The sequence below is a fragment of the Suncus etruscus genome, chromosome 4 (assembly GCF_024139225.1).
Source record: "Suncus etruscus isolate mSunEtr1 chromosome 4, mSunEtr1.pri.cur, whole genome shotgun sequence".
NCBI classification, from domain to species: Eukaryota; Metazoa; Chordata; class Mammalia; order Eulipotyphla; family Soricidae; genus Suncus; species Suncus etruscus.
The window spans coordinates 133748027-133752774 of NC_064851.1; the positions used below are offsets into that span (position 1 = coordinate 133748027).

A 4748-nucleotide genomic window follows, 5' to 3' on the forward strand; every position below is an offset into this window, starting at 1 on the left:
TAAACAATAGGATTTTATATCATTTAAATTTTATTTTGTCAGGATATATGCTACCTTCTTTGTAGAATGTTCTACTGTGATCAGTTGGGAGTTTTTGAGTAATAATGGATGAAGAGGTAACCCACTATAATTTCTTTGAGATCATAATGTCTGCTTAGTCATATCCCAGATGACCTCTAATCTAGGAGCCAGAGAACATTTTTTTTTTTAAATAAGGAACGCTTCACAAATTTGGGTGTCATCCTTGCACAGGGGCCATGCTAATTTTCTCTGTATCGCAGAGAATATTTTTATTATGCCTATAATGCCATCTTTACACAAAATTGAGCTTTACTTCATCCATGAGTTTGAGAAGTTAACTCTATCCTATATCCCTTTACTCTTAAAAATCAGCTTTACTTTAGCTAAATTCCTGAGAAATAACTGATAGGAATTAATGCAAACTATGTTTCTATCTAAGCATGTGACCTTTGAAATTAAATAGTCACTTCTTTGTGGCAAAGACAGTGTTGTAATAGAAATACAGAACACTTAACATTGATCTTCTAATACAACCTGTTGATCCTTTCACATTTAATTCTCAGAATGCTGTATTCTTTGGGGAGTAGTTCAATAAAGGCATGCTAATCTTATACTACAACTTTTAAAATCAAGATTACTCTAAAATGTGCTCAATTACGGCATTTGATTTGCCACTCAAAGTGTTTTTAGGCTGTTATATCTTTTGTGCCTTGTAGTCGACTCAGTGATTTCCCTGGAGGAAATAGATGTTCCTGTGACTTCGTTCTCAAGGATGCTGAGCCATAGTATAAAACTTTTCTGTAATTTTCCACAACAGTTATTGCTGGCTCTTTGGAGATCATGGAAGAACTCTGCTCTTTGTCCATTTATTTTTATTGATACCTTGAACAAAAGGCAGGCAAGTTTCCTGTTTCATTTTTGTATGATTGCAGAGAATGTGCCAATTCACAGAGTGGACTGTCAAACTGCTTCCCTTTCTTATTGCTCTTTAATAAATATTTTTGTGCACAGAGAACAAAGTTCTTGAAGGCTGGTTAATTAAAGCGAGAAGCACATGGTGTTAGCTGTACATGAGATTATTATTATTATTATTATTATTAATTAATTTATTTTTTTGCTGCTCTTTTGGCTGCGGGGTCCTTTTTTCTCACACTGAAGTGAAGTCTCAAGTTTGAAAGGTTCTGTACCTGTCTCTACCTCTGGCTTTTTCTGAAAAGTCACTGTGTTCAGATAACATATTTGAAACCTTCTTTTTTTTTTTTAACTGTTTTTTTTTTTTTTTTATTGGCAAGTCATTAAAGAGTGCGTGTGTGTAAGGAGAAAGGGTGGTTGAGAGGAACACACCCAATTGTATTGGTGTATTGTGTTAATTTTCAATGTAATACTATTAGGATATTTATTGGTGTATATTACTGATTTTGAATTTAATACTATAAGAATATTTAAAAGGGGCCGGAGATATAGCATGGAGTCAGGGCATTTGCCTTGTATGCAGAAGGATAGTGGTTTGAATCCTGGCATCCCATATGGTCCCCCGAGTCTGCCAGGAGTGATTTCTGAGCATAGAGCCAGAAGTAACCCCAAGGGCTGCCAGGTGTGACCCCAAAACCAAAAAAGAATATTTAAATTTTTTTCCCAAACAAATGTTTGATGTGTCCAGTTCTTTAAAAATACTAGATTATCATGTTTAACTATTCTTTTTCACAAAGAGCCTGAGTACAAGCAGCCTATCTTTAAGCTACAGCTGTATCTTGAGGGAACAGCAATGTAATATGTGACAGAAAGTTATTAGAAGGTGCTTTTAATTAAAAATGATATTCAATCAAGATAAATATTTGATTAAAGCATAAGCTATGAGTAAGATACTTTTACATGTCACCAAAAATGGTGACCAAAGGCAAGTTAATATCTTATAAATGACAAGCAGCCTTTCATAGTTGTTAACTAGCTGGATACTTGATTTTTGTAGACCTGATAGTTTTGTGGGACATAAAACATTTCCTATGAAGCTTGAAACACAGTGGTGTATTCCTAAGCAGGGCTGCACCAAATATTTTGATATACTAGATCGTTTTCAAACCATTGTGTTTGTAAAGATAGTGAAGCTGATGATTTGTAGTTTGGTTGACTTATTACAGGTGCTTTGGTTTTTAATTGGTTTAGAAGTCATATAATTTTGAGTTAATTTTAAGCTCTTTGTTAGTAAAAAACATCTTTCATTAAAAAGATTAAAGAAAACTTAAGTCTTTATTGAACTTTCTAAACTTAATCTCCTTAATCAGTAACTAAAGCACTCCAGATTTAGAATTGAAAGGGAACCTTATGAATCTTAATGTATTCTCAATTTAAAAGGCAATACATTATTTAGATTTATTTAGATGCATTTCTCTAAATCCTCTGCTGTTAGTGTGTTCTCTGTGGTAATTTATTATGTTGATGAGGTAGTTTTTCTCATTAGTTTACATACGGAAACAGGCCTTGACAAATTCCTTATCTTCTCTGGTCAAAGAGTTAGAAGATAGTTGTATAATCCTGAAGGTTTGCATTACATTGGTAGTCAAATCCTCTTGGGTGTTTGTCCCTTGAAGTATTTAACAGCAAACTTAAAGTATGAGCTAGGGTTTGGGGGGAAGTGTAGATGGAGGCTTTAGGGTAAGGCTTACCGTATTTCCCTGCATATAAGACGACTGGGTGTATAAGACGACCCCCTAATTTTGCAGTTAAAACATAGGTTTAGACCTATATTTGCTGTATCAGACAGAACGCTCCTGTGTTGCAACTGCATGTACCAGAGTGAGCCAATCACAACAAGCAAAGGTTCAGAGGTTATACTGTAATAGACTTCCTCTCTGACTCTGGCCAATCTGAGCAGACTTTTTACAGTGTAGATTCGGGTCTAGAACATTGTCTAATTTGCATGCATAAAAAGCCTGCTTGGATTGGCTGAGTTAGAGAGGCCGACCAAGCAGCCTTGCAGTGATTGGTGCAGGATTGAGTTGGAAAATTCCTTTTGTGGCAATATTCAGACAATTTTCGTTTAGCGGCATATTGAAACATTTTTTGGGATATATTCGGTGTATATGATGACCCCCAATTTTTGGTTGACTTTTTTTGTTTCAAAAGTCGACTTATATGCCAGAAAATACGGTAGTTTTCTTTGAAATCAAGCTCAGGCAGTCTATATCCTGCAGGGCCCATGTTCTAACTCCCACCCTGTTCTGCTACCTTGGTAGAATCAAAACACATGTTTATAAGGCTCTTTTCCTTTTAGTTACATTCTTCCCATATTTTCCAAGACAAACTTTTCCGTAAATTCTATTGAAAATTTTCTTATAGTTAAACTAGATTTTCATTTTGATGACGATTCTTTTGCATTTCTGCCAGATTTTATTAAAAATTTCCTTCCTGGGTGTCTCTGCTTGTCTTTCTGGCTTTTGTTAGCTATTCTCTGAATTCTGTTTTACAAAGCCAGCAGAGGAAAGTCTGAAGAGGTCAAATTAATGTGGGCTCTGTGTGCTTTCCTATTTGTTTTTCAGGTTAGAAGGCAACCTCCTTATATCTAACTTATAAAATTATATTGCTCTTGACACAGATTTGGTGTAATTTACCTCATTATAGCCATCTAATTTGCAGTTTCTTTTGCAATTCTCTTTTTTACTTTAGATCCAGTATTCCTTCAGGATTGTAATTTTTATCTCAGTTGTCTGAGTTTTAGGTCACACCCAATGGTGGTCAAAACCTACTTCTGGTTCTGTGCTCAGAGCTCTCTTGGTGAGGGCTTTGAGGGACCATATGAAGTACCAGACAGTAGGCAATATCCTACTTGCTATATAATTTCTAGTTCTCAGAATTGTCATTTTTAAAGAAAACCTCCATTTTTATTCTGGACTGTTAAAATAGCCCATATTTAATTATGTAGGAGTTGAAAAATATAAAACAAAAAGTATACCCTTAGTGTTTTAATGTATTTTCTTTAGAATGTTATTTATACTTTACAAACAGTTAAAATTATAATATAGATACTGCTTTACTACTTTCTTTTTTCTACATTAATATGGTGCTGTGAAAGACTTCATGTTATTATTAGTCTACATCAAACACAACTTTCCAAATTGCCACATAGTAATTTATATGAGTAGATATCATTGATACAAACCATTATTCTATTTTTTAAGTGTAGGTTATCAAATTTTGCTAAAATATTGATATCCCTGAGGACGTTTAGACAGGATTTCTGAAAGGAAGAATACTGAGTCCTAAGTTATACAAATTTTCATTGTTAAATTTATCATCAAGGTTTTTAATGGAATAAGATACAGATACCAAAACAAAGTGAGGAATTTCTTACCATACCATGATCTTTATGCACTGCTGTTATTAAAAAAAATAAGTTCCAAGCTCTCACTGGTACACATTTCAAAGTGTGTTCTGATCTGAGTTTATTTTGTGAGAGTAATATTTTTCTGAGTGTTTTTAGTTAAACACCTGTGAATTCTTTTGTCTTGCTTATTAAAAATTATGCCAACAATTATAATTCTGCCAATTATATTTAATTTCAATTAGCACTGAGAAAATGCTTTTTGATAAATAACAAAACAAACAAACACTTTTTATTTATTTCCCATTTCTGACTGTGATTGAAAGCTACTTGCATGCTATTTCCCTGACTGGTTTCTGTTCATTTAGGAACAGGTGTGGAAACATCCCAAGATATTTTAATAGCACTA

The 4748-nt window shown here is 33.8% G+C and overlaps 1 non-coding gene across 1 annotated transcript; it reads right to left on the reverse strand.

Moving 5' to 3' along the window:
- Positions 1-207: 207 nt before the first annotated feature.
- On the reverse strand, positions 208-311 carry LOC126007561 (U6 spliceosomal RNA). Its single transcript, XR_007495110.1, has one exon. It is a non-coding gene; the product is annotated as a U6 spliceosomal RNA (small nuclear RNA).
- Positions 312-4748: the final 4437 nt, after the last annotated feature.